Source organism: Phyllobates terribilis, unplaced genomic scaffold (genome assembly GCF_046119375.1).
Source record: "Phyllobates terribilis strain yellow unplaced genomic scaffold, ASM4611937v1 Scaffold_69__1_contigs__length_7402412, whole genome shotgun sequence".
NCBI classification, from domain to species: domain Eukaryota; kingdom Metazoa; phylum Chordata; class Amphibia; order Anura; family Dendrobatidae; genus Phyllobates; species Phyllobates terribilis.
Window position 1 is genome coordinate 429,834 of NW_027362829.1, and position 18,852 is coordinate 448,685.

Here is an 18,852-nt window from a genome sequence, read left to right on the forward strand (position 1 = left end):
ATGAAACTGTAAAAATATTCTCCAATGTATGTCTATGAGGCGAGATGGTATATAAGCAGAGCCAGACATGGGGGAGATCACTCATTCCTCGAGTATCTCCAACACGGATCATGCTTCTATACTGGATATGTAAGAACCTATAATTGTTTCCTTTCTCTCTTCTAACCTGATACTTCTTTTTGTGTGTGACTCGCCCCCTGGGCCGTGGGGCACGCGGATCCGGGCGATAGGGGAACGATGGGGGTAGTAGTAGTGGCGGCCCGGTCCCGCGGCTCAGGGTGGTCAGACCAATGGTAGTCTGCTATGCGCTCCAAATAATGTCCGACTACGCCACCCGTGGATTGCGGTTATTAAGAACCGCCGCTGCAAGGCAGTCCGCCGGGGCTGATGATGGGTGCAGCTGAGGTGATGTGACTCCCCACGGGAAGAGTGCAGCCCCAGGGCAGTGTAGTGGATGTTAGGAGTGATGGTAGTGCGAGTCCCGGTGCTGATAGTGCTGGAGGCGCGAAGGAGCACACAGACAACAAGTTACAGTCCAGGGTCTTTACTCACAGTTCGTTTGTTCCAGGTCACTTCGGCCAGCAGTGACCGCCTGAGCCGTGCTGCGTCCACCAGGTGAGGGACTCAGTCAACTCCCAGGCAGTTCAGGAGCATGGCACAGGACCCCCTTTTATCCTTTTTCTGGCCTGCCTCACCAGTGACCCACTTTTGTCCAGCCGCCGCGGACCTGTGCGGTTAAACGTGGGCCCCGTCCTCCGCTGTCCTATATGGTGCCTTCCTAGCAGGTTTGATGAGGTGTCGCACCAATATATGATCATGACGACCGGTCTTTGGCTGAGGGTTGTTTCTCCTCCACCAACTTGGGATCCGGTACCCTTAATCTGCCTGACCCTGCACCCTGGATTCTCGTGGGTTCTTAGGGTCCCTTCCACCTTCTTGTTCCTGAGCCCTTCTGTTTCTCTGTCTCTCCTTCTTTGCAGTTCCTTTCTGTTTCTGTTCCTTTCTCTTGGAGCTGAGATGAGCCAGAATCTCAGCTCCCCTTCACCTCCTCCTCGGCCTCTTCTCCAGGCCCACTTCTCCTTCTCCTCTCAGGCCCCGTCCTCTTCCCTAGACCTGCCTCTGGAGCAGCACTCAGCCTGAGCTGCTGCTCCCTGTCTTCTCCTCTCCACAGAACCTAGATCTAAGATGGTGCCCACCTTTTATACCTCCGTCTAGCCATGAGCCCAGGTGACCAGCAACCAATGGGCTCCTTCCTACGCTCAGGAACCGCCCCCTATCTGCCCCTACAGCACTGGGTGTTCCACCCCTCCCTCCCCACTCCAGCAGGGACATGGTCGGTCGTGCCTGCACTTATGTCTAGTGGGAGCACCGTTGAGCTGTCCCTCGGAAATGGGGTGTGTGTGCTGTATGCAGCTAACTGAGCCCTGGTCCATACTCCATCCTTACCTGGGAGTGGAATATCACACCTCCGGTCTGAGGTGCAATATGCCTGTAGCGGCCGAACCCTCGGGGCGCTACATGTGCTATGAAATATATTTCTTCATTTTTGTAATCACTTTTGAATGAACATTAGATAAGCTTTTGTTTTATCCACACAATTCAAGATTGTTTTCCTCTCTATTCTCACCGTACCCTTACCTAAAGTAAGGAAGTGTTAGTTTTTCTAACACCAACCAACAACCTTTTCACTTTTCACACTGCTCTGGCTTCAAGAGTGGTATTACACGGCCCCCTAGAAATTGGGACAGGAAGGTAGTTTGACATGATGTGGGTGCCTGTTGTGCTCCCTCAGCAGGAGCAGTTTCATGTTGCCCACGGCCTCGGCACACATGTCCACTTCCCCCTCCCTTGCTACACGCCTTGCCCATTTTAAATAGAGTTTAATATTTGTCACATTGCCAAAAATGTCTGTATTATTACCGCAGTAATATAGGATCACGTCTGATGACCACGGTTTTAGGCAGTGACCTGGGAGTCAGAGATGCTTCCAGGCGTCTTCCCCATGCTGTTCCCATGTCTTTTCAGCACTGTATGGATGTGTCTGATCACTTCTCACACACTATATAGCCAGATAAGGTTGTAAAACGTTATTTACTGGTGAATTAATTTTTCACAATTGAAAGCAATGCAAAAGTGCAAAAATGCATCAAAAACGCTGTGTGTGAACATAGCCGAAGGTGTGGAAGAGTATTTTTGTTTTTGGTTATTTATTTTGCCTTATATACAAGTCATTAACCTGGAAAGGATGTTCCTTAACATATTTCCCAGGAAAATCCATTTTGGTTTCGCTTTTGTATGTTTTATTGTGAGTCCGTAAAAGTGGCGTAATACCTCTGACAACGTTGTTGACAGCAGTGAGCGGCTCTGCTACATCCACACTGTAAACCCCTCCTGACCCCACACATAAACTTCAGCTCATCCAGCACAGCAGAGTCCTGCATCCACTGAGGCCCCTGATCATGTGACCCCTGACTCCTCCCCTCCTGTGACCTCATCACAGCTCCTGTGCGCACAGAACAGCCATATATGTGGTGGCGGCTCTGCAGGTGGAGGTATGTGGAGACCCCATTACTGGGCGCAGGGGGCATTAACCCCTTCAGCACGGAGACTCTTTTGGGGTCTTGTGTTGCCCCTTTATAAGAATCATAAGGTTTTTGTTCTGTTTCCTGTAATAGATACATACGACCCAACTATGGAGACAGGAAGGGAGGAAACGCATTGTTCTCATAGTACAGGGCCCCTTTACTGGCCCCACAGTGTAATGCCCCCATTATGCCCCTTATGCAGGATGTATGATGCCCCCACACAGTGTAATGCCCCCATTATGCCCCTTATGCAGTATGTATGATGCCCCCACACAGTGTAATGCTCCCATTATGCCCCTTATGCAGTATGTATGATGCCCCCACACAGTGTAATGCCCCCATTATACCCCTTATGCAGTATGTATGATGCCCCCACACAGTATAATGTTCCCACAGTACCGCCTTAGGTCCTGCATTTGGAATAATCCCCCTGGAGTTGGTTTAACCTCTGCCTGCTCCCCTACATCTATACTCTCGAGTATGTATACATGCATGTAGGGGTGCAGGCTTTACATAGATATTGAGGCTTTGTACAGTAATATACCGCATGAGGATGGTATCAGAGGAGTAAGACGTTTCTTGAAATCGAGATCAATAGAGTGTAGCAAACATAATGACTTCATGAAGGATCTTCTAACGTTCACTCTTGTTCATAAGTTCTTTCTTTTTGACAGGAATTACTTCACCAGCTCAGGGGTACTGCGATGGGGAGCCCCTATGCCCCCTCATATGCTAATCTAGTTTTGAGCTGATGGGAGGAAAACACAATATTCAGGGATGATTATAAGTGGTGGCATCCATATATTGGGGTATGGTATAGATATATTCAGGACAATTTTATCATCTGGTCAGAGACGAGTGAACAGTTTCTTGAATTTGTCAGGGAACTCAACATCAATAGAGTGGGGCCTGAGATTTATATCAGAGGTTAATTATAACCAGTTGCCTTTCCTGGATGTACCAATCAAGAAAGAACGGGATGGGACCCTAGGGACATTCATCTACTATAAACATTCAATCACTAATAAACTATTGAAGTGGGATAGTCACCACCCCATCGCCCTAAAAAAAGGAATACCTAAGGGCCAATTTTTACAGTTGAGAAGGAACTGTACTAATGTCACAGATTTTAATATACAGGCAATAGACATGAACACCAAATGCAAGGAAAAAGGGTACCCACAGTACATATTGGATTTCACACAGTTGTTTGCAGAAAAACAGGAGAGACAGACACTCCTCCATACCTAACCAAGAGAACAAGAAAAAGATAGGATAACACGAGTAATAGGAACTTGTGACAATCAGAGTGACCTTATCTTTAATATCCTCATAAAACACTGGGATATACTTGTGGTGGACCCGGACCTGAGGGTGCTGTGTGATCTACTCTCACAATAACTTTCAGAAAGGGTCAGTCAATTAGGGACCGTTTAGTGCATAGTTTCTATAAAAAACCTCCACCGAAGGGGACTTGGTTAGATAGAAGAGTGTGCGGTTTCTTTATATGTGGAGAACGTTGTACATGTAATTGGATGAGACCATGTAAATCTTTCTCGAGTTCCTCCTTTTTCTAGAAGGATTATTCCAACTGTAAAACCTCAGTACTTGTATATATGGCCACATGCACCTGCCTCCTAGATTATGTATGCACGACCAAGTGTTAGTTAGTTAGGAGGGTGGGGGAGGGGGGCATTTGGGCGATACACGCCATGGTCAGGACATCCTATTAGCGAGACACATGAACAGTGTACATCAATGTGAATCCGGAAACATCTCCTTTGTATCATTGAGATGGTTAAACCCAATGTGAGAGGAGGTGATCACAATAGATGTATCCTCAAAAAGGAAAGAGAGTGGATTTTTAGACATTATTCACTAGCCCCTAAGGGACTCAATGAGCAAATTTCCTATGCCTGTTTTGTGTGAATACAGCCCTATTCTGGATTACATTTTTGGATTGTATACTCTACCCATTGCTACTCAGTTCCCTGTGAATGGGGTTCACATACTGTTTTACTTCATCGAGATATCTGAGCTTTTATATCAGAATTATTTCTTATCAGTTATATCCCATATATACTATTTAGTAAATAACAAGTGTGGTGATCCTTGTGTATCTCTAATTATGCAATAGGGGTCAAATTTGACCATTTAGGAATATACTGTGGGCCATCATCCCATATTTTTTGTAGTGATAAAGTAGATCTACATGCCTATTGCATGATGGGAGGATGTGAAATACTTGTTTTTAGTCTCCCATGACGCTGATCTCAGAGAGAGGATTTTTCTATATTGCTGGAACGCAACCCAAATTCATTATGTGCTCCGGAGTGGAACGCATGCACAGTCGTACATAGGAGACTGTAAAGCTCTCCGGCATAGAATACACACATCCAGGCGTGCACAATCGCTGACAATGACCCTAGATGCCCTCTAGCCTGCAATGCATAACTACGGCCATGCGCAGACACGGGTACGAGTGGCGCGGAGGCAATCAGTTTATCTGGCGTTTTAGTGTAAAGCGCGTCACTTCTGGACATGTACACTAAGGGATGGACATTATCAGACCTCGACCGCATGAGAAGTAGCGCAGGCACAGTACATTATTATAGACATACTCCATTCTATATATCCTGTGACAATTCACCTCTAGGAATGGGAATGGGCCTCCTAGTCTGGGAGGGGTTTTGGATGAAGTGGGATATTTAAACATGGACACCTGGCTATTAGGCACACTATGCTGCACATCATGAATTATCATCCCTGTATGAAGCCTCCTGATGAACCTGTTGGATAAACGCATTGAGGCGGATTATTGAAACATTTTCTAATGAGTACCATACCCTTTCTTTATATATACAGTACAGACTAAAAGTTTGGACACACCTTCTCATTTAAAGATTTTTCTGTATTTTCTTGACTATGAAAATTGTACATTCACACTGAAGGCATCAAAACTATGAATTAACACATGTGGAATTATATACTTAACAAAAAAGTGTGAAACAACTGAAAATATGTCTTATATTCTAGGTTCTTCAAAGTAGCCACCTTTGGCTTTGATGACTGCTTTGCACACTCTTTGCATTCTCTTGATAAGCTTCAAGAGGTAGTCACCGGAAATGGTTTTCACTTCACAGGTGTGCCCAGTCAGGTTTAATAAATGGGATTTCTTGCCTTATAAATGGGGTTGGGACCATCAGTTGTGTTGTGCAGAAGTCTGGTGGATACACAGCTGATAGTCCTACTGAATAGACAGTTAGAATTTGTATTATGGCAAGAAAAAAGCAGCTAAGTAAAGCACAACGAGTGGCCATAATTACTTTAAGAAATGAAGGTCAGTCAGTGCGAAAAATTGGGAAAACTTTGAAAGTGTCCCCAAGTGCAGTTGCAAAAACCATCAAGCGCTACAAAGATACTGGCTCACATGAGGACCGCAACAGGAAAGGAAGACCAAGAGTCACCTCTGCTTCTGAGGATAAGTTTATCCGAGTCACCAGCCTCAGAAATCGCAGGTTAACAGCAGCTCAGATTAGAGACCAGGTCAATGCCACACAGAGTTCTAGCACCAGACACATCTCTTCAACAACTGTTAAGAGGAGACTTTGTGCAGAAGGCCTTCATGGTAAAATAGCTGCTAGGAAACCACTGCTAAGGACAGGCAACAAGCAGAAGAGACTTGTTTGGGCTAAAAAACACAAGGAATGGACATTAGACCAGTGGAAATCTGTGCTTTGGTCTGATGAGTCCAAATTTGAGATCTTTGGTTCCAACCACCCTGTCTTTGTGCGACGCAAAAAAGGTGAACGGATGGACCCTACATGCCTGGTTCCCACCGGGAAGCATGGAGGAGGAGGTGTGATGGTGTGGGGGTGCTTTGCTGGTGACACTGTTGGGGATTTATTCAAAATTGAAGGCATACTGAACCAGCATGACTACCACAGCATCTTGCAGCGGCATGCTATTCCATCCGGTTTGCGTTTAGTTGGACCATCATTTATTTTTCAACAGGACAATGACCCCAAACACACCTCCAGGCTGTGTAAGGGCTATTTGACCAAGAAGGAGAGTGATGGGGTGCTATGCCAGATGACCTGGCCTCCACAGTCACCAGACCTGAGCCCAATCGAGATGGTTTGGGGTGAACTGGACCGCAGAGTGAAGGCAAAAGGGCCAACAAGTGCTAAGCATCTCTGGGAACATCCTTCAAGATTGTTGGAAGACCATTTCCGGTGACTACCTCTTGAAGCTCATCAAGAGAATGCCAAGAGTGGGCAAAGCAGTAATCAAAGCAAAAAGTGGCTACTTTGAAGAACCTTGAATATAAGACATATTTTCAGTTGTTTCACACTTTTTTGTTAAGTATATAATTCCACATGTGTTAATTCATAGTTTTGATGCCTTCAGTGTGAATGTACAATTTTCATAGTCATGAAAATACAGAAAAATCTTTAAACAAGAAAGTGTGTCCAAACTTTTGGTCTGTACTGTACCTTGAGACATATCTGATCCTATTTAATGTATCAGTGTATTTTTTTGATATATATATCAGAGTTAACCAGGGCGTCTGACGGACAGCCATCAGTGAGCAGAGGCGCAATTGTCATTCCTTAGTGTGCCAACCTGCGCGGTTAGGCAGTATCAGCTTTGTTTAGGTAGGGGATCGGGTAAGGTAGTGACTGTATCAATTATTCAGCAGCATCATTGTTTACATCTGTTTATATACATCCACAACAAGCCATCGGGCTCCCTCTCCTTCCCCATCATCACAGTTTCAGCGACATCCACATTCCCGTGACGGTGATACCATTGAATAGAATAGTGAATCAGGAGTTGAAAGCTCCCTGATCCACCATTCTGCATTTGTCTGAGTCTGAGACTCCATGCACAGCAGGCACAAACACGTCACTACATCACAACTGTTGACTCAATTTGACCAAGGTTTCTGACCTTAATTAGCCGCTGTGTTTTTGCTGCCAAGAGATGCAGAAACGTTGCAGAAATTTCTGCACCAAATACTCAATGTACGCACATACCTTAGGGTTATGGCTTGTTAACTATCATCATAAGGAAAGGCCAGGTGATGCAAATTTCCCAGATTAATAAAAAGCCAGCCTCCTCTAACCTTGTGCCAAAAAACCGCAGCCATGGATTCTTCTAAGCAGCTGCCGAGCACTCTGAAAATGAAAATGGTGGAGGCCACAAAGCAGGAGAAGGCCATAAGAAGATAGCAAAATGTTTTCAATTTGCCCTTTGTTACAGGGCGGTATTCCGTATATTAATCATTAATGCCGGCCTTGACTATCAATAACCAATATCCGGCTGATACCTCACATGTTACGTACTCTGATTCCCTTGCTATAAACTATACTGAACGGCGACTAACTGAGATGAAACCGTGTATCAATGAAAGATATATTTATTACACACAAGTCTTCAGTTATTATACTACTAATTACCACAATATCACAGTACACAATAATAATATATAATTAGCCCCACAATAACCTAATTATACTTCCCACCCACTTACCTAAAAATATACATACATTAATAACAGTCCACCTGCCCATCGCTAACTATCCCTACAGAGAACAAGGGGTTAATAGCAGCGATATTTAACAGAGTCCAGGTACTGTGAGGCTGAAGATCCAGCTTGAGGGCTACTGCGGAGTACAGTGCAGGACGGGAGCAGGGCTGAGGCTGGAGAGCAGAGGAGATGAAGGGACTGCTGGCAAAGGATGACACAGAGAGGAGGAGGGGGCCATGGATGAAGGGGCTGCTGCGGAGTACAGTGCAGGACGGGAGCAGGGCTGAGGCTGGAGAGCAGAGGAGATGAAGGGACTGCTGGCAAAGGATGACACAGAGAGGAGGAGGGGGCCATGGATGAAGGGGCTGCTGCGGAGTACAGTGCAGGACGGGAGCAGGGCTGAGGCTGGAGAGCAGAGGAGATGAAGGGACTGCTGGCAAAGGATGACACAGAGAAGAGGAGGAGGAGGCCATGGATGAAGGGTCTGCTGCGGAGTACAGTGCAGGATGGGAGCAGGGCTGAGGCTGGAGAGCAGAGGAGATGAAGGGACTGCTGGCAAAGGATGACACAGAGAGGAGGAGGGGGCCATGGATGAAGGGGCTGCTGCGGAGTACAGTGCAGGATGGGAGCAGGGCTGAGGCTGGAGAGCAGAGGAGATGAAGGGACTGCTGGCAAAGGATGACACAGAGAGGAGGAGGGGGCCATGGATGAAGAGGCTGCTGCAGAGTACAGTGCAGGACGGGAGCAGGGCTGAGGCTGGAGAGCAGAGGAGATGAAGGGATTGCTGGCAAAGGATGACACAGAGAGGAGGAGGGGGCCATGGATGAAGGGGCTGCTGCGGAGTACAGTGCAGGATGGGAGCAGGGCTGAGGCTGGAGAGCAGAGGAGATGAAGGGACTGCTGGCAAAGGATGACACAGAGAGGAGGAGGGGGCCATGGATGAAGGGGCTGCTGCAGAGTACAGTGCAGGACGGGAGCAGGGCTGAGGCTGGAGAGCAGAGGAGATGAAGGGACTGCGGGCAAAGGATGACACAGAGAGGAGGAGGAGGCCATGGATGAAGGGGCTGCTGCGGAGTACAGTGCAGGATGGGAGCAGGGCTGAGGCTGGAGAGCAGAGGAGATGAAGGGACTGCAGGCAAAGGATGACACAGAGAGGAGGAGGAGGCCATGGATGAAGGGGCTGCTGCGGAGTACAGTGCAGGACGGGAGCAGGGCTGAGGCTGGAGAGCAGAGGAGATGAAGGGACTGCTGGCAAAGGATGACACAGAGAGGAGGAGGGGGCCATGGATGAAGGGGCTGCTGCAGAGTACAGTGCAGGACGGGAGCAGGGCTGAGGCTGGAGAGCAGAGGAGATGAAGGGATTGCTGGCAAAGGATGACACAGAGAGGAGGAGGGGGCCATGGATGAAGGGGCTGCTGCGGAGTACAGTGCAGGACGGGAGCAGGGCTGAGGCTGGAGAGCAGAGGAGATGAAGGGACTGCAGGCAAAGGATGACACAGAGAGGAGGAGGGGGCCATGGATGAAGGGGCTGCTGCAGAGTACAGTGCAGGACGGGAGCAGGGCTGAGGCTGGAGAGCAGAGGAGATGAAGGGATTGCTGGCAAAGGATGACACAGAGAGGAGGAGGGGGCCATGGATGAAGGGGCTGCTGCGGAGTACAGTGCAGGACGGGAGCAGGGCTGAGGCTGGAGAGCAGAGGAGATGAAGGGACTGCTGGCAAAGAATGACACAGAGAGGAGGAGGGGGCCATGGATGAAGGGGCTGCTGCAGAGTACAGTGCAGGACGGGAGCAGGGCTGAGGCTGGAGAGCAGAGGAGATGAAGGGACTGCTGGCAAAGGATGACACAGAGAGGAGGAGGAGGCCATGGATGAAGGGGCTGCTGCGGAGTACAGTGCAGGACGGGAGCAGGGCTGAGGCTGGAGAGCAGAGGAGATGAAGGGACTGCTGGCAAAGGATGACACAGAGAGGAGGAGGGGGCCATGGATGAAGGGGCTGCTGCGGAGTACAGTGCAGGATGGGAGCAGGGCTGAGGCTGGAGAGCAGAGGAGATGAAGGGACTGCTGGCAAAGGATGACACAGAGAGGAGGAGGGGGCCATGGATGAAGAGGCTGCTGCAGAGTACAGTGCAGGACGGGAGCAGGGCTGAGGCTGGAGAGCAGAGGAGATGAAGGGATTGCTGGCAAAGGATGACACAGAGAGGAGGAGGGGGCCATGGATGAAGGGGCTGCTGCGGAGTACAGTGCAGGACGGGAGCAGGGCTGAGGCTGGAGAGCAGAGGAGATGAAGGGACTGCTGGCAAAGGATGACACAGAGAGGAGGAGGGGGCCATGGATGAAGGGGCTGCTGCAGAGTACAGTGCAGGACGGGAGCAGGGCTGAGGCTGGAGAGCAGAGGAGATGAAGGGACTGCGGGCAAAGGATGACACAGAGAGGAGGAGGAGGCCATGGATGAAGGGGCTGCTGCGGAGTACAGTGCAGGATGGGAGCAGGGCTGAGGCTGGAGAGCAGAGGAGATGAAGGGACTGCAGGCAAAGGATGACACAGAGAGGAGGAGGAGGCCATGGATGAAGGGGCTGCTGCGGAGTACAGTGCAGGACGGGAGCAGGGCTGAGGCTGGAGAGCAGAGGAGATGAAGGGACTGCTGGCAAAGGATGACACAGAGAGGAGGAGGGGGCCATGGATGAAGGGGCTGCTGCAGAGTACAGTGCAGGACGGGAGCAGGGCTGAGGCTGGAGAGCAGAGGAGATGAAGGGATTGCTGGCAAAGGATGACACAGAGAGGAGGAGGGGGCCATGGATGAAGGGGCTGCTGCGGAGTACAGTGCAGGACGGGAGCAGGGCTGAGGCTGGAGAGCAGAGGAGATGAAGGGACTGCAGGCAAAGGATGACACAGAGAGGAGGAGGGGGCCATGGATGAAGGGGCTGCTGCAGAGTACAGTGCAGGACGGGAGCAGGGCTGAGGCTGGAGAGCAGAGGAGATGAAGGGATTGCTGGCAAAGGATGACACAGAGAGGAGGAGGGGGCCATGGATGAAGGGGCTGCTGCGGAGTACAGTGCAGGACGGGAGCAGGGCTGAGGCTGGAGAGCAGAGGAGATGAAGGGACTGCTGGCAAAGAATGACACAGAGAGGAGGAGGGGGCCATGGATGAAGGGGCTGCTGCAGAGTACAGTGCAGGACGGGAGCAGGGCTGAGGCTGGAGAGCAGAGGAGATGAAGGGACTGCGGGCAAAGGATGACACAGAGAGGAGGAGGAGGCCATGGATGAAGGGGCTGCTGCGGAGTACAGTGCAGGATGGGAGCAGGGCTGAGGCTGGAGAGCAGAGGAGATGAAGGGACTGCAGGCAAAGGATGACACAGAGAGGAGGAGGGGGCCATGGATGAAGGGGCTGCTGCGGAGTACAGTGCAGGATGGGAGCAGGGCTGAGGCTGGAGAGCAGAGGAGATGAAGGGACTGCTGGCAAAGGATGACACAGAGAGGAGGAGGGGGCCATGGATGAAGGGGCTGCTGCGGAGTACAGTGCAGGACGGGAGCAGGGCTGAAGCTGGAGAGCAGAGGAGATGAAGGGATTGCTGGCAAAGGATGACACAGAGAGGAGGAGGGAGCCATGGATGAAGGGGCTGCTGCGGAGTACAGTGCAGGACGGGAGCAGGGCTGAGGCTGGAGAGCAGAGGAGATAAAGGGACTGCAGGCAAAGGATGACACAGAGAGGAGGAGGGGGCCATGGATGAAGGGGCTGCTGTGGAGTACAGTGCAGGATGGGAGAAGGGCTGAGGCTGGAGAGCAGAAGAGATGAAGGGACTGCGGGCAAAGGATGACACAGAGAGGAGGAGGAGGCCATGGATGAAGGGTCTGCTGCGGAGTACAGTGCAGGACGGGAGAAGGGCTGAGGCTGGAGAGCAGAGGAGATGAAGGGACTGCAGGCAAAGGATGACACAGAGAGGAGGAGGGGGCCATGGATGAAGGGGCTGCTGCGGAGTACAGTGCAGGACGGGAGCAGGGCTGAGGCTGGAGAGCAGAGGAGATGAAGGAACTGCGGGCAAAGGATGACACATGGAGCTAGAGAGGAGCGGGACAGAGGCAAGTCAGGTGGAGGCAGGCAGGGAAGTAGAAGAGTAGAGCGTGCAAGCACTGCCGTTTTGCCACGACCTCCGCCCTCCTCCTGGCGTGCATGCAGGACGCGAGTGCCAGCATGGCGTTATGATGACACTGCATGCACAGGCATCCCTGCATGCACCTGTGCGCACCCAGCGGCAGGGCTCTTTGAAGTGCTGGGCGCCCACACTGATATGATTATATCAGTGCTGGCGTCTGGACCCCTGCAGGCAGCGGCTGTTGCCAGGATAAAGGATCTCTTTGATCCTTGTGTCCTAGCAGTGTGACTCTCTACTGACATGGTAATTAACCATGTCAGCCTATAGTCACAGGCAATAGATGGACATCTGTCCATCTTCTTCTGACATGCCCAGACTTTTCTTGTCCTGGGCATATTTGAACAGTGGGGGGATTATTATAAGGGGGCCAACTATATATGTGTGGAGGCACAATTATATTTATGTGCATGTGGACATATATAAGTGTGGGGACACATGGGGACATAGGCACATAAGGCAATATATGCACATGCATATACAGGTGCTTCTCACTAAATTAGAATATCAAAAAGTTAATTTATTTCAGTTCTTCAATACAAAAAGTGAAGCTTATATATTATATAGAGTCATTACACACAGAGTGATCTATTTCAAGTGTTTATTTCTGTTAATGTTAATGATTATGGCTTACAGCCAATGAAAACACTAAAGTCATTATCTCAGTAAATTAGAATACTTTATAGCACCAGCTTGAAAAATTATTTTAAAATCTGAAATGTTGGCCTACTGAAATGTATGTTCAGTAAATGCTCTCAATACTTGGTCAGGGCTCCTTTTGCATCAATACTGCATCAATGCGGCAATGTGGCATGGAGGGATCAGCCTGTGGCACTGCTGAGGTGTTATGAAAGCCCAGGTGGCTTTGATAGCAGCCTTCAGCTCATCTGCATTGTTGCATCTGGGGTCTCTCGTCTTCCTTTTGACAATACCCCATAGGTCAGAAGAGTTTGCTGGCCTATCAAGCACAGTGATACTGTTGTTTGTGAACCCGGTATTGGTACTTTTGGCAGTGTGGACAGGGGCCAAATCCTGCTGGAGAATGAAATTTCAATCTCCAAAAAGCTTGTCGGCAGAGGGAAGCATGAAGCGCTCTAAAATGTCCTGGTAGACGGCTGTGCTGAATTTGGTCTTGATAAACAACAGTGGACCTACACCAGCAGATGACATGGCTCCCCAAACCATCACTGATTGTGGAAACTTCACACTAGACCTCAAGCAGCTTGGATTGTGGCCTCTCCATTCTTCCTCCAGACTCTGGGACCTTGATTTCCAAATGAAATGCAAAATTAGTTTAATCTGAAAACACTTTGGACCACTGAGCAAAAGTCCAGGTCTTTTTCTCTTTGGCCCAGGTAAGACGCTTCTGGCGTTGTCTATTGGTCATGAGGGGCTTGACACAAGGAATGCGACACTTGTAGCCCATGTCCTGGATACGTTTGTGTGTGGTGGCTCTTGAAGCAATGACTCCAGCAGCAGTCCACTCCTTGGGAATCTCCCCCACATTTTTGAATGGCCTTTTCTTAACAATCCTTTCAAGGTTGCGGTTATCCCGGTTGCTTGTGCACCTTTTTCTACCACACTTTTTCCTTCCACTCAACTTTCCATTAATATGCTTGGATACAGCACTCTGTGAACAGCCAGCTTCTTTAGCAATGGCCTTTTGTGGCTTACCCTCCTTGTGGAGTGTGTCAATGACTGCCTTCTGGACATCTGTCAAGTCAGAAGTTTTCCCCATGATTGTGGAGCTTACTGAAACAGACTAAGGGACCTTTTTAAGTGCTTAGGAAGCCTTTGCAGATGTTTTTTTGTTAATTATTCTAATTTTCTGAGATAATGACTTTTTTGTGTTTTCATTGGCTTTAAGCCATAATCATCAACATTAACAGAACTAAACAATTGAAATAGATCACCCTGTTTGTAATGACTCTATATAATATGAGTTTCCTTTTTTTATTGAAGAACTGAAAGAAATTGACCTTTTGATGATATTCTAGTGAGATGCACCTGTGTATACAGTACAGACCAAAAGTTTGGACACACCTTCTCATTTAAAGATTTTTCTGTATTTTCATGACTATGAAAATTGTACATTCACACTGAAGGCTTCAAAACTATGAATTAACACATGTGGAATTATATACTTAACAAAAAAGTGTGAAACAACTGAAAATGTGTCTCATATTCTAGGTTCTTCAAAGTAGCCACCTTTTGCTTTGATGACTGCTTTGCACACTCTTGGCATTCTCTTGATGAGCTTCAAGAGGTAGTCACCGGAAATGGTCTTCCAACAATCTTGAAGGAGTTCCCAGAGATGCTTAGCACTTGTTGGCCCTTTTGCCTTCACTCTGCGTTCCAGCTCACCCCAAACCATCTCGATTGGGTTCAGGTCTGGTGACTGTGGAGGCCAGGTCATCTGGCGTAGCACCCCATCACTCTCCCTCTTGGTCAAATAGCCCTTACACAGCCTGGAGGTGTGTTTTGGGTCATTGTCCTGTTGAAAAATAAATGATGGTCCAACTAAACGCAAACCAGATGGAATAGCATGCCGCTGCAAGATGCTGTGGTAGCCATGCTGGTTCAGTATGCCTTCAATTTTGAATAAATCCCCAACAGTGTCACCAGCAAAGCACCCCCACACCATCACACCTCCTCCTCCATGCTTCACGGTGGGAGCCAGGCATGTAGAGTCCATCCGTTCACCTTTTCTGCATCGCACAAAGACACGGTGGTTGGAACCAAAGATCTCAAATTTGGACTCATCAGACCAAAGCACAGATTTCCACTGGTCTAATGTCCATTCCTTGTGTTCTTTAGCCCAAACAAGTCTCTTCTGCTTGTTGCCTGTCCTTAGCAGTGGTTTCTTAGCAGCTATTTTACCATGAAGGCCTTCTGCACAAAGTCTCCTCTTAACAGTAGTTGAAGAGATGTGTCTGCTGCTAGAACTCTGTGTGGCATTGACCTGGTCTCTAATCTGAGCTGTTGCTAACCTGCGATTTCTGAGGCTGGTGACTCGGATAAACTTATCCTCAGAAGCAGAGTTGACTCTTGGTCTTCCTTTCCTGGGGCGGTCCTCATGTGAGCCAGTTTCTTTGTAGCGCTTGATGATTTTTGCAACTGCACTTGGGGACACTTTCAAAGTTTTCCCAATTTTTCGGACTGACTGACCTTCATTTCTTAAAGTATTGATGGCTACTCGTTTTTCTTTACTTAGCTGCTTTTTTCTTGCCATAATACAAATTTTAACAGTCTATTCAGTAGGACTATCAGCTGTGTATCCACCTGACTTCTGCACAACACAACTGATGGTCCCAACCCCATTTATAAGGCAAGAAATCCCACTTATTAAACCTGACAGGGCACACCTGTGAAGTGAAAAAGAAATGAAGGTCAGTCAGTCCAAAAAATTGGGAAAACTTTGAAAGTGTCCCCAAGTGCAGTTGCAAAAACCATCAAGCGCTACAAAGAAACTGGCTCACATGAGGACCGCCCCAGGAAAGGAAGACCAAGAGTCACCTCTGCTTCTGAGAATAAGTTTATCTGAGTCACCAGCCTCAGAAATCGCAGGTTAACAGCAGCTTAGATTAGAGACCAGGTCAATGCCACACAGTGTTCTAGCAGCAGACACATCTCTTCAACAACTGTTAAGAGGAGACTTTATGCAGCAGGCCTTCATGGTAAAATAGCTGCTAGGAAACCACTGCTAAGGACAGGCAACAAGCTGAAGAGACTTGTTTGGGCCAAATAACTCAAGGAATGGACATTAGACCAGTGGAAATCTGTGCTTTGGTCTGATGAGTCCAAATTTGAGATCTTTGGTTCCAACCACCGTGTCTTTGTGCGACGCAGAAAAGGTGAACGGATGAAACATGCCTGGTTCCCACGGAGGAGGAGGTGTGATGGTGTGGGGATGCTTTGCTGGTGACACTGTTGGGGATTTGTTCAAAATTGAAGGCATACTGAACCAGCATGGCTACCACAGCATCTTGCAGCGGCATGCTATTCCATCCGGTTTGCGTTTAGTTGGACCATCATTTATTTTTCAACAGGACAATGACCCCAAACACACCTCCAGGCTGTGTAAGGGCTATTTGACCAAGAAGGAGAGTGATGGAGTGCTACGCCAGATGACCTGGCCTCCACAGTCACCAGACCTGAACCCAATCGAGATGGTTTTGGGTGAGCTGGACTGCAGAGTGAAGGCAAAAGGGCCAACAAGTGCTAAGCACATCTGGGAACTCCTTCAAGATTGTTGGAAGACCATTTCCGGTGACTACCTCTTGAAGCTCATCAAGAGAATGCCAAGAGTGTGCAAAGCTGTCATCAAAGCAAAAGACTGAAAAAAGATAATTAGCTCATATCACCTGATACTCACAGGAATCTCAGGCTCCCCATTTATAAGGCAAGAAATCCCACTTATTAAACCTGACAGGGCACACCTGTGAAGTGAAAACCATTTCCGGTGACTACCTCTTGAAGCTCATGAAGTGAATGCCAAGAGTGTGCAAAGCAGTCATCAAAGCAAAAGGTGGCTACTTTGAAGAACCTAGAATACAAGACATATTTTCAGTTGTTTCACACTTTTTTGTTAAGTATATAATTCCACATGTGTTAATTCATAGTTTTGATGCCTTCAGTGTGAATGTACAATTTTCATAGTCATGAAAATACAGAAAAATATTTAAATGAGAAGGTGTGTCCAAACTTTTGGTCTCTACTTTATAAATATATACAGTTATATGAAAAAGTTTGGGCACCCCTATTAATCTTAAGCTTAATGTTTTATAAAAATTGGTGTTTTTGCAACAGCTATTTCAGTTTGATATATGTAATAACTGTTGGACACAGTAATGTTTCTGCCTTGAAATGAGGTTTATTGTACTAACAGAAAATGTGCAATCTGCATTCAAACAAAATTTGACAGGTGCATAAGTATAGGCACCCTTTTCATCTCCTTGTTTTAAATACTCCTTCCTACTTTTTACAGATAAACTAAAGCATTTTTTTGGGTTTTGTAACCTCATTGAGCTTTGAACTTCATAGCCAGGTGTATGCAATCATGAGAAAAGCTACTTAAAGTGGCCACTTGCAAGTTGTTCTCCTGTTTGAATCTCCTCTGAAGAGTGGCATCATGGGCTCCTCAAAACAACTGTCAAATGATCTGAAAACAAAGATTATTCAACATAGTTGTTCAGGGGAAGGATACAAAAAGCTGTCTCAGCAATTTAACCTGTCAGTTTCCACTGTGAGGAACATAGTAAGGAAATGGAAGAACACAGGGACAGTTCTTGTTAAGGCCAGAAGTGGCAGGCCAAGAAAAACATCAGAAAGGCAGAGAAGAAGAATGGTGAGATCAGTCCAGGACAATCCTCAGACCACCTCCAGAGAGCTGCAGCATCAACTTGCTGCAGATGGTGTCACTCTGCATCAGTCAACTATACAACGCACTTTGCACAAGGAGAAGCTGTATGGGAGAGTGATGCGAAAGAAGCCGTTTCTGCAAGCACGCCACAAACAGAGTCGGCTGAGGTATGCAAAAGTACATTTGGAGAAGCCAATTTCTTTTTGGAAGAAGGTCCTGTGGACTGATGAAACCAAGATTGAGTTGTTTGGTCATACAAAAAGGCGTTATGCATGGCGGCAAAAAAACACAGCATTCCAAGAAAAACACTTGCTACCCACAGTAAAATTTGGTGGAGGTTCCATCATGCTTTGGGGCTGTGTGGCCAATGCAGGCACCGGGAATCTTGTTAAAGTTGAGGGACACATGGATTCCACTCAGTATCAGCAGATTCTTGACAATAATGTTCAAGAATCAGTGACAAAGTTGAAGTTACACAGGGGATGGATCTTTCAGCAAGACAATGATCCAAAACACCACTCCAAATCTACTCAGGCATTCATGCAGAGGAACAATTACAATGTTCTGGAATGGCCATCCCAGTCCCCAGACCTGAATATCATTGAACATCTGTGGGATCATTTGAAGAGGGCTGTACATGCTCGGCGACCATCAAACTTAACTGAACTGGAATTGTTGTGTAAAGAGGAATGGTCAAAAATACCTTCATCCAGGATCCAGGAAATCATTAAAAGCTACAGGAAGCGACTAGAGGCTGTTATTTTTGCAAAAGGAGGATCTACTAAATATTAATGTCACTTTTCTGGTGTGGTGCCCATACTTATGCACCTGTCAAATTTTGTTTGAATGCAGATTGCACATTTTCTGTTAGTACAATAAACCTCATTTCAAGGCAGAAACATTACTGTGTCCAACAGTTATTACATATATCAAACTGAAATAGCTGTTGCAAAAACACCAATTTTTATAAAACATTAAGCTTAAGATTAATAGGGGTGCCCAAACTTTTTCATATAACTGTATATATATATATATATATATATATATATATATATATACTGTATATATATATATATATATATATACAGTACAGAACAGACCAAAAGTTTGGACACACCTTCTCATTTAAAGATTTTTCTGTATTTTCATGACTATGAAAATTGTACATTCACACTGAAGGCATCAAAACTATGAATTAACACATGTGGAATTATATACTTAACAA